Source organism: Pinus tabuliformis, chromosome 6, assembly GCF_031772625.1.
Source record: "Pinus tabuliformis cultivar Carrire ecotype Pingquan chromosome 6, CPIR1, whole genome shotgun sequence".
NCBI lineage: Eukaryota > Viridiplantae > Streptophyta > Pinopsida > Pinales > Pinaceae > Pinus > Pinus tabuliformis.
Window position 1 is genome coordinate 1,106,015,937 of NC_142292.1, and position 12,462 is coordinate 1,106,028,398.

Genomic DNA, 12,462 nt, shown 5'->3' on the forward strand with positions numbered 1-12,462 from the left:
ATTTGTTGGGAAGGAGATGCTGGATTGGAGCCCTCTGGGTTTTATCTCTTCCTGAACCTTGTTATTCATCAATAAAGCTATCTTGGTTTCTCCTATATACTGATGTATCTTTGATGTATGATTGCATTAGTATGTTTAGTTTATTTCTAATCATGAGCTAGTTATGAATATGAATATATGTCTTTGTGTAGTGTTCTCCTCTTGTGATCTTGCAGGAACCTGTTGAAGCTGGGCGAGCGAGAAGGCAAGTAGCTGGGAACTCTCAAAGAGAAGAGAAACCGGATCGAGGGATAAACGGAAGACACCAGTTAGTCCATCCATCTCTCTTCATTCTTAATTCATAAAGGAATAATACTAGAATAGCTGTCTCTGTTTGTTGCTAAGGCACTGTCACACCTTAGGTGGATAGGATCGTCCTGCATAGGCATTTTTCCCCACAACAAATTGGCGACTCTACTGGGGAGATCTGTTTAGTCATTTTATTTGTGTTTCCATCATTGTTTGTTTCATAGACTCAACAGCAACAATCGAACTGCATCTGCTATTCTCAGATGCAAAGTAGACAGCTGCTGCTTTGATCCAATCACTGGATTTGTCTATGATCTAAACAATGGACTCACAAATGATTTGATGATCCTTTGTGATAGATCTTAGCCCTTCCTCAAAGCATCCCTTTGATTGTACCTTGCTTGTTGATTTTATTTGGCCTGAAACCGTAGATTAATCAGCAAACTGTGACCTAGAACCCAGTGAGAAACTCTTGTTTCTCCTTCAGCGCAGACCCTGTGAAGAGGTTCTGCATTTCAATGCAGGTCCCGTGAAGGCTACCTGTGCTGAATGTCAAAACCCCTGTGTTGAGGGTGCGTTGATCCAGTTAGACCTTGTGCAGCCGGGGTTCTCTGCTCTGTTTTGCCTTGTTTTGATCTCTGATTTTTGCAGCCTGTAACCAGCAGCATAGGTACCCGTCTGATAACTCCTTTTCTCTGCTTAAATTCCGCCTCCTTTTGTACAAAAATACTGTGAGTGTTTTTATGTGTTTGTGGCATCATTTACAGTTTTCCTTTGCAAGAGTGAAATAATCATCCCGTAGCCCTTGATTCAGATCTATTGATTGTGATCTTAGGAGAGAGTTCATTGGTTGTTTGGAGTTGATTATACATTTACTTTTGCTTTTGGTTTGAGTTTGTCTCTTTTAAGTGTCGAAACAAGTGTTCATTTCGAAAGTCATAAAGTGTTGTATTCTCTTCTACCCTTTCTAGTTTCGAAAAAGTAAACTTGTTTGTATTTGTCATTTAAAAGAAAATTCAAAGTTGTACAAAAAGCTTTCTTTTTAGGCATCAATATTAAGAAAGCGGAAAACAAACACCTGCATTGTGCATTTGCATCTTGATAGTTTGCATGCTTGATTTAGGAAAAGTGCATTAGAGTGTGTTGATTGCTCTTTGAGAAAAGATGGTGTCTTTCTTTTCCCTTTGTAGCTAGGATTTTCATAGTTGAAAAGATATAAAGCTTGCTTATCATCTTTAGACTGCATTTAGGAATTGTATCATACATCTCGTGGTGAACCTCAAAAGGCAAACTTCTAAAAGGATCAACCTAAAATAAATTGAATGAACTTAACAACGCTTTGTAACTTAACGCACAACATAGAAGTCTAGGCTAGAGACATGTTCCGGCGTCGTAAAGCCTGGTGACTGTCGATCTCGCTGATGGTGGGTGATTCCTCCTAAGGGACGATAGCGCCAGTACGGATTGTGCTCCCACATACCGTCGAGTATATATTGGGAGACCCCTATAGGCATAAAACCTTTATCCTTAGGAAGCCGTGTCAGCCGCCCTACTGATCGCAATGCACTGAACACAGCATTCAGGAAGATCGACCGTCCGTACCTTAAAACGTATTCTGCGGTTTTGCGAAAAGTTTGGCACACCCTCTGCCTAGAACTCCAGAGCAGTTCCTTTTGGCCTTTTTCAGACTCTATAACGGAAAAAGTCCATCCGAGCATTTGTCACTTCGGGCTCGTTAAAACATCGAAGGAGACTAGAGTCATCTTTAGCTTTTTCTCGACTCTTTAAAATTGAAAAAGCAAGTTGTGTCTAAAGCGTCGTTAAAATTTATTTTAAACGGAACAATCACCCCTTCTTCCTGCGTTGATCTTTAGGTTGAGAAAATGGAGCACACCAACCAAGGAATTCCCCTTGGTGGAAATCCTAGTCCCTTCTCCTCTTGGGGAGATGTTGGTGCGCCCCACATGGCCACATTGTCGCTTCCAGGACTGACAATTGGCTTGCCGGTCTGGCTCTTCTCAACCAATGTCGTTCAGAACGCCACTATTCCTTAACAGTCGAATCAACAGTTAGACCAGACCAGAGTTGCCCACCAGCCTTCTACTTCATCTAATTCTTCCTCTACTCCTTCCTCTTCGCTTGACGGAACTGTTAAAACAAAAAACCAAGTTCCTAAGGAGACGAAGGAAAAGAAGAAGAAAGAGAAGAAGAAGAAGGAGCCAAAAGCGACTGGGGGCAAACAAGTGTCGTCTGACAAAAATCCACACACAACACTGACTAGGCCTAAATCGACATGTGTCATATGCAAGGGAGACCACTTCCACAGAGATTGTCCCTGCATCCCTCGGATACTAAGGGACTGGTCTCCCCGTTTGCACAATTCGGTGGCGTCAACCTCTGATAGTCATGTTGACAGTGCACGGTCAACTAGTGAAAGTGAAGCCACAGGACGGAGAGAGAAAGCTAGATTTCCCTGCAAACTGTGTGAAGGCGACCATGCCATCCACCATTGTCCCTTCTTAGACAAGGCTAAAAGAGTTTTGGAAGATTGCCCGATTTTACGAGCGCAACTTCCTCCTGGATATCAAAAACTCCTACCAAGTCCTTCACCAGTTGAGAACCCAGCTGGCCTGCTCAGGTGGTCAGCCGAAGCACCTATCATTGAGGATGAACCGTCTGAATCCATACCCGATGAAAGTCAAAAGGTTAAGGCGGAAGTTGACCTGGTTTTGCCTTCAGAGGCTCTATCTTCGAATGATACCATCACAAAGGAGAATAAAGATGACATCGTCCAAATTCTCTTCATCAACGCAGACTCTGACGAACAAGGGGGCAATTTTCCCATTCCTTTATCGCAGGAAGGAACTTCGTCAGAGTCATACCCGGCCGTCTATTCGGTCCCACCACCAAGCAACCTAGTTGTTTCGTTCGACTGGAACCAACTAGGCAGACCTCGTTTGCCAGCAAGCATACCATTCAGAATTATCGTTCAAATATACAGAATGGTAATGGCTGGCACCATCATTAATGAAGGGGCATCTGTGAGTATCCTTTCCTCTATTGCTTGGAAAGCGCTTGGTTCGTCAGCGCTTTTGCCTGAAATGAGAAATCTGACAGGCTTTGATAAAGGAACCAGTCGACCTTTAGGGATCCTCCCCAATGTGCCTATCACATTGAAAGGGAAGACCGTTCAAATGAACGTGATGGTCGTTCAAGGACCCTTGGATTATAACCTACTCCTTGGACGAGACTATATATATTGCATGGGAGCCATCGTCTCCTCACTCTTTAGAGTAATGTGTTTTCCGCACGAAGGAAGAGTGGTCAAGCTCGTGGACCAGCTTTCATTTCCCGGATCACGCATCGCAAATAGTCATATACCATCCCTAAATGGTCTCTTCACGCAAGAAATGTCTCAACCCACGGTCTGTCCTCCTGATGAGCGCGAGTAATCCGGGAGGATATGACTGGAACCCAGGGGGCATGCGTCCTGGTCTGCTTCGGCAGGAAAACCTTAGGTATAGGGTAGGTTTCCGCGGGAGAATATGACTAGTCTGTACCCCGTCCATCTTGGAAGAGGGGTTATTCTAGAATAAGATTCTTTTGTCAAAGTTACGTGTTTGGCACTAAGGTCATTCACCTTTGTCTATCTCAGTAGATATCGCCGAAGGAGTGTTTTGTTTGAAAGATTAATGAAACAATCTTTGGGTAGCCTGAAAGAGGTAGGCCTTTCCTGCTTAAACAAATGTTTTGGCGGACAAAGTAAGGGTAACCTTGAAATCATATTTTATACCTGGGGGCATGCAAACCTTTTGGAGTGCAAGCAAGGGGCGACTATTTATTTTTTTAAATTTTTAGGTCCTCCCTTTAAGCCTGTATGTCTAACCCTTTAAACTCGTAGGATTAATCGTTTCCGAACTTGCATAACGAAAGGATCTGGAGCAAAGCTTTGTAAGATGAAGCTCCATAAAAAATAGAATCTTAATGAGACATTCTTATCATATGACTGGGTTGATCGAGCAGTTTTAGCACATAGTTCATGCTCGTTAAAAAAATAAACGCAAGATTCGAGCAGTTTTAGCACACAGTTCATGCTCGTTAAAAAATAAACGCAAGATCCGAGCAGTTTTAGCACATAGTTCATGCTCGTTAAAAAATAAACATAAGGCTGAGCAGAGTTTTTCCGCGTTTAAGCTCGTTAAAAAATGAACTACCCTCCGGTAAATAACCACCGTGAATGTAACATTATCAGCCATTAAAGCCTTGGTCGTGTTTGCCCGTCACCTCCACTTTTCCATTGGCCGATCATTCACCTCCATATGATTGTTTACCCATTTTGAGGAACAACTGCGAAGAGTGATTTCACTAGCCATCCTTGTGACACTGCCGTGATTGGAAAATTCCAACCCGTACCTGGAATCAGCTGCTAACCCGTTTTATCACTCATTCCTCAAAAGACGAGTCTTCTTTAAGCTCTTTTCATCTGACTCGTAAAATATGAAAAGATTGCCGAGTTTTGGCCTTCCAACTCGTTAAAGTGACCGGAAGAGCTATCCCTCCTCTATATTTTAATCTTTTTGGACCTGAGGGATTATTGCACAAAACGATCGAGCACTTGTTTTGTTTGGCTCGTTAAAACTATCGAAAACTCATCCCTTCTGTATTGTTTTATACTTTTTCAGACTTAAAGGATTAGATGACGAAAAAGGACTTCCGAAGTTGACTTTACGTACCTTTTCAGACTCTCTAAAAATGAAAAGGACCGAGTTATCCTTGTCGTTAGACTCGTTAAATGCATTAAATAGCGACAAACTTGTCTTTAGATGAGAACGAGTTTCACTAGGCTCGTTAAAACATAGCGATGGGCTTGCTCGAAGGGCAAGTTATAGAACAAGCATATGTTATCCTCCTCAAGCTTGACAAAAATAAAGAGGTACTAGTCAGCAATGACTAGGGAAAAATTGGGAGAAACTCAAGAAAACTTTGATGGTAGCAGGTCGCTCTTGAACATGACACTTTTCCTCCGTACCACAATCGGGTTGGGTTGTTTCATTCACCGGTCACATCACCATGGTCTCGCCATACCATCCATATTTGGGGTAATGCTACCGATCCATCGCATAAGTGTCGCCATATGTTCAAGAGAAGTCGTTCAGAGAAGTCAACCGTGTCCCATCCACTGCCATACATTATCCTTCATCCTTCCATGACCTCCACCCTGAATCATATATCATCAGATCGTTTTCACCTCCATCAAAATCATTTGCTCCGTTCTGTGTCACTGATGTGGGATACATTAAGGCCCTCGTTTGACGGATCACTTCTTGTCAACATCAGCTCATTATCCAAGAAGTTGATCTAGGAACACCCCTTCAGTACTTTGAAGCTTGCATGCCTCAATGGCAAGTTTCTCACTTCCGGCGACAGATATACATCAATGACCTTCGACCGAAAGATTTTGTGTGGTGTTCGACGCCAAGTCCTTTATTCACACCACGTGAATTGTACTGCAGTACCTTGAGGGTCATTATCATTATCGGTGATTCCTCTCGCGCTTGTTAACGGTTTACCCCATTGACCGGTAATCAAGCGATGTCTTTCCATGTTCGACTTCAGAACATTTCTCACATGGATCGACTTGTACTTAGAGTGAAGATCGAACGAGTTTGAAGACCCCAGATCTAGTTTCATCCATCCGGGCTGCGATATATATTCAGGAAAGATAAGGACATTTACATGTAAATCATTGCAGCAGATAATCATCCTACCCAAAGGATGATAATTTCATCAAAATTATCAGTCTACCATCAGACGATTGTCTGTTCTATGTACAGAAAAATGAATTTATAAAGCTGAGCATGGGAATGCCCGCCTCAGCTAGATCATGAAAGCAGTATGAAAAATAATGTATTGTATTGTATCTTATTACAGGTCTCCTCCCAGCATTGGATGAGCTTTGGATCCTCCTGATAAATCATTTCACCTGATAAATGGCCTCATACTTTAGGGGGAAACTGTTATAGACATTTTTGTGCCTTACAGCTATAAGCATAAAATGTCCATAATCTAAGGGATCCAAAGTCCCTAAACATGTTGTTCCTACCCCTAGAAGAACAAGGCTAACAAACCACAGCAATTCACAGAAGTTCTCCACCAGAAACTGCTCAAAAACAAGTCAATTCGGGATCAATTCAGAGGCTCCACTAGCTGTCTGCGCTGAAATGCAAAGTCTGCACTGGCTACCTGCACTACAACGCAAGTAGAAGCACTACCAGGGTGCGCTGAGCGGGAATTGACAAATGGCAAGTTCATTCAACGAGGTGTCAAGACCCTGGAAGCTTCCAAAACCTTCCTCAATGACACTTGCCTCAGTGAATTCGACTAGTGAGGAGTAAGAGGTTCCCAACCTCCAAGTGGAAGCAAGAACCTCCAAGTGGAAACAAGAACTGACAGAGGGAGGGGACACTAGTCAGGTCTCAAGCTGACTCATCCTCTCTCCAAACATCTATATATGGATCTCTCCTCCATGAGATCTGGAGGCTGGAATTTTGTTATTGCAAAGAATTGTTGTTGGTTTGAGACTGGAATCTTTGGGTGCTTAATGCTTTGAAGGAAGGTGAAGATAGGAATTTCATTTGCTGGGAAGGAGATGCTGGATTGGAACCCTCTGGGTTGTATCTCTTCCTGAACCTTGTTATTCATCAACAAAGATATCTTGGTTTCTCCTATATACTGATGTATCTTTGATGTATGATTGCATTAGTATGTTTAGTCTATTTCTAATCCTGAACTAGTTATGAATATGAATATATGTCTTTGTGTAGTGTTCTCCTCTTGTGATCTTGCAGGAACCTGTTGAAGCTGGGCGAGCGAGAAGGCAAGTAGCTGGGAAATCTCAAAGAGAAGAGAAACCGGATCGAGGGACAAACGGAAGACACCAGTTAGTCCATCCATCTCTCTTCATTCTTAATTCATAAAGGAAGAATACTAGAATAACTGTCTCTGTTTCTTGCTAAGGCACTGTCACACCTTAGGTGGATAGGATCGTCCTGCATAGGCATTTTTCCCCACAACAGACAAGCAAACCAATCACAAACTATATTTCTCTAAATATGCATTTATAAACAAAGGCAAACAATTGTTTTAGGCCTACCTTAGGTCCAACGGAAGTTTGTGGAAGCCTCGCTCCTTTGATCCAAATGAGCTCCCTTGTCGCGAATCTGCAAACACAAACAAGCAAACAAATTAAATAGCACCTGAAAATCCAATATCATAAAACATATTTAACAAATGACATGAGACAATTTGTTGAGAAAAATGAATCTGATTGTATTAATTCAAATCAAAGAAGAACTTTACAACTTGTGCCTTGACGTTGTACAAGCTCCTCCCAGGGTCCAGCAAGAAGTCTCCTATACTTTGACAAGTTTCACTCTCTTCCCAATGAAGCCAAAAAGGTATGTGATCTCTCCTTTTAAGCTCAACTAGGAAGTCTTAATTTCACCAGCATTTACCCTCAAAAATGTTCAGCTTCTAACCTCCCTAGAAACCAGCCTAATGCCTGAATTTATAGTGCAATGGAGGGAAGTTACTAGGTCCTCCTTCGAAGGGATAAAGCCCTCCTTCAAAGGAATAGCTCCTCTCATCAAGGGATTAGCTCCTTCTCTTTTGGGATGCATGAACCACCTAAGAGCGGCCAATCCACGTCAAAATTCCTTGTAGAATCATCTAGAATTAACCCAAAGTGAGTTTTTAGAATAAACTTGCGCCTTTTTTACTTTCACAGGGGTCCGCACCCACACCTTTAGGGACAAAGCGGGAAGGTCCGCAGTTTTTGTAAAAAGAAGGTGCGGGACTGCAGGCAACAGTGAGAGAAAGTGCGGAACCAGATCTTTATTGATTTTCAATGTCTTTCTCTCATTTTCAAAGACTTGAAGAGCTGAGGTCTGAGACTTTCTTAGGAGGACAGTACAAGTGATGATAGACCCATACTGACTACAAATAATCATGGTGACAATATTTTTGTGTAACGGCTTGATTATAGCTGATGATTATTATATTTTGGATATTGTAGATAATATTCCATATTGTAAATTATCTCAAAAAAAGGTCAAAACCTTAAGAAAAATAAAAAAAATATGTTTTCAAGACAAAATGCAGCATTAGAGGATAACTAAGTATGTTTAGATTAAATTAATCACATCATTTAAAGGTGATTAAATAAAACTGTAATAAAGGCGTTGGTACTATAGTTTGATTTTATTATAAGGTTGAAAATGAAAAAAAAGGATTTTGTCACATGGAGTTAAACAGTTGCAGCTTTCCCGCATCCAAGTCATTCATCTATCTCATGATTAGTTGAAACTGTGCTTTTTCCTATACGTCACATTGACTTCAAACATTGTTTCCAAACCAATGAGGAAGAATTTTCATAAAATGAAAGAGTGTTTTTCTTCCAATATCCTAATGTACAAAAACCTCTCTCATAATTCTAACAGCTATTATGGTTTGGGATATAAAGATGAAGTTTTACAGGCATATTTTCCCAAATTTTCCTGTTTAGTCATACTTTTGCAGAACATATTTTGGCCAATACGAGATGACTCTTGAGAAAATGGAGGTTAGTGTTCCTAAGATTCCAAAGTTCTATAACCTACTTCATATTGTACACATATATTACAAAATGAGAGATACATTTACATCTTTACAACCTATTTTTCAGACTATGCAAAGTCCTATTTCAGTCACCTTTTGCAGAGAATATTGGGAACAGCTAGAGCTGAAGTTTTGGAAACTGAGAGAGGTTTACCTCAAGGACATATCTATATAAAATAACCTATCTCACGTTTTATAGATCTATCTCATATTGATATATACAAAGGGATTACTGGACCCTATTGTGACAAATTTCGGGAGGAAAATGTTCAAAGACAGTTAGCCACCTCATCAACTAAGAGTTGCAATCAAATTCAAATTTCTCTTCTTTCTCAATAGAAATCTATAATGATAGTGCCAAGTAGATGCATTAGTTTTGAATGTCATACATTTCATTTCTATTTGTGTAAAATAGTTTAGGATATTTGTAAAAATATCTTGATATTTTTATCAAGATTTTTAGTTTAGAATTTGTATAAATACTTCATCATTTGAAGTAATAGATGTTGGAATTTGTAATGAGAAAGACTACCATTCATTGTAAATTTGTTCACTGAGTTCAAGTGACCTTTTGCAGTAATACAAGACAATTTGTTTCAGGATTCATGTGTCATATCTATTGGTGAAGTGCATCTACTGTTCTTTGTTTATTTTCTCTGTCTATCATACTTATGTATTCTCAATTCTGAATTAATCAACATAAGTTGTGATAAATAGGATTCGTTACCTAGAGCACCCAATTTTGGCTATTTTTAATTCTACATGTTTTCCTCTAATATCAAGTTAAATAATTCTTAATTTCTCTTTAGCTTCAATTGAATCTATTTCCCTTCTTCTACTTCATTTCATTTAAATCTAAAAGATCCAATAGTATGCCTAGCTTTCCTTATTTCACTTAAGCTTGATACTTCTACAAATTGATCACCCCAAGCTCTTCTGACTCCAATTCCTAATGGCCTTCCCTTTCTATTCCAACCAAACCAATTCAAAAACCAAACTCTAAGCCCAATAACTAGCATGAAATTCCCAATAAACAAAGATAAATCTCACAGAGAGATCCCTCTCTGAGTTTAGGAGGGCTAGATCCTAAACTCTAAAGCAGTTTTGTTGTTGCCTCTATGGTTTTTTCTTCAGCCTTGAAATTACAAAATTCTAACAGATACAACACAAAGATGTATGGAACTATGTAATGAGACTCAAGGGGACTCAGAACAAACTCCATAGATACAAGGGAGACTCATCTCAGATGCTCTGAACAATCGTGACTAGATGATGCTACCACGTGGGGGAGGCCCAAAGGGGACCATACAAACATGAGTAAATGATGGTTACTCATGAAAAAAATCAACACGTGAGTCAACCAGTGCAAAGGTAAAGTGGTACTAGAGTACGGGTGGCTAATATGAAGAAATTCAATTTTAATAGGCAGCAAAGTGAGATCTCATGGAAAATATGGCTTCCTGGTGAAGTATCAATTACCAAAAACAAAGGGAGACCAATTATACAACTCGATGAGAGATTTTGAATGGTACAGACGATTTGTCAAACAGAGATACGATTTGATCACAACGGGTGATGGAAAAACTAGGGTTTTTCCTATAAAAGGGATTTTTACCCCCAAATCCAAATCATTTGCATAGTGAGTTGTGGAGAAGTTTGAGAGCAGGATAAGACCCTAAATCTTGTGGAGATTGTAGCAGACAAACCAACTATTGGAATTAGGATTTGCAAGTTGGAGGTAGGTGGCCTAACCTTACTCATCATTTTTGGTGGATTAGACTTTCAGATTAGGGCTTCAGCTCACTTTGGTGGACCCTTTTTTATCCTCACGGTCACCACACTTTTCATAACCTGTTTTACATTCTGAAAAGTAGGCACTGGGCTAATAAATGTGTGCAATGTAGTTTTGAGGAAAAAAGCTACGTTTTGGGCTGAGATGAAAAGCAGAATTGGTTATTTGTGTGAGCTAAGCTAAGAATGAGACATTTATGTCTTTGCCTCTGAACTGACAAAACATAATGGTATTTTTCAAGTATGGTAGAGCCAAACATTGTATGGCAATAACGAGATTTGGAAACCCTTTGTGTTGAGATTCAGGGGAATCAAGCAGTGAGAGGGATTTTTTGCACAATATGACGTGCTAAAGTTCTTGGAGAACCCTTTGATGAGGGTTGGTGAGCCCTTTCTATCGAGGATAGTGAGATATTGGGACCCATATCAGGAGGCCTTTGTAGTACAGGGGCACAAGATCAAGATCACGATCTAGCACATATATTTTCTGATAGGATTTCCCCCCCTGGGGTTAGTGGGGGAGATACATCGAGTGCTGCCTTGTGGGAGGCATATAAGTGAGCTTGATGATCACCACTATGTATTGGGGGGTCGTGCAAAGGGCACAACCATTTACATCGGCTACCTAGAGAGGCTTGAGACACGAGCTGCATTCGCAGCAGTGTTGTGGATCTTGGGTAGTCATGCCTTCCACCATATCACTGGGGGGCAGATGATGCTAGTGGAGGGTGTGTTGGCAGGGCCCTAATATGGGCGGGCCTAGATGATGTTGTCGTCATTGAAATGAAAATTGAAACTATGCAGGCCAAGGACCAATGATAATTGTTCTTTTTGGGATAGTGTTATGCTCATTCTTCTTTGAGAAGATCCCCATGATCCATACTCATGTATAGATCTGTGATGGGGGTCCACAAGAGCCCAAGATGCGTCATTGGGGGAAGCTACTATGACGAGATGGAGGAGGGGAAGTCAAACGAGTGTTTTGACCTAAGTTTTTCACACATTGGGACCAAATTCCACTGTACATATATGATTATCTATATAGCGGAATGAACTATCAATGGGATCTTGACTTACCACTTCCATTGAGATGAGCATGGGGTCCAACTAGTAAGCGAAATTTGTTATAGCTTAAGAAATATGTGTATGTGGTATTGATTTCTTAGCTTTGTGGCATGCAGATATAGCACCGGTGAAGCTGACAGGATACAAGGGACGAGACGCGGCGCCTAAGGCTACAGATCAGGGTGGGGCCACATCACAATAGAGATTAGGTAGTGATGGGTGACAAAGCGCGGGTGGCATGAGTTAGAAGATCAGTACAAAGATGAATGCACTAGTCTTCCCTCAGAGTGGTGAGGAATCACACAGCGCATTGCTATGGTCGGACAGGCAGTACGAGACCTATAAGCTAGTAGGATGGAGCCATTGGCTCGGGAGCCTCTAGATGATAGTGATTAGGCATAGGGACATGTGGGTCCCTATTTTTGGTTTGTGATAACATGTGAATGAGCATGTTGGATGTAGTTAGAGTAGTGGACTCAAAACATTGTATTATGATACATATTTATGGTTAAGTATCTTTTGTGATGATTTTGGTTTGCCATTTGTTGATGTTATGGATGTCTTCTTGTATACGCATGTGATAAATGCTAGTATAGAATGTTATTTGCAATGGTATATACATAGTGATTTGGGCTCTAGGAACATGAATAAATGTAATGGATT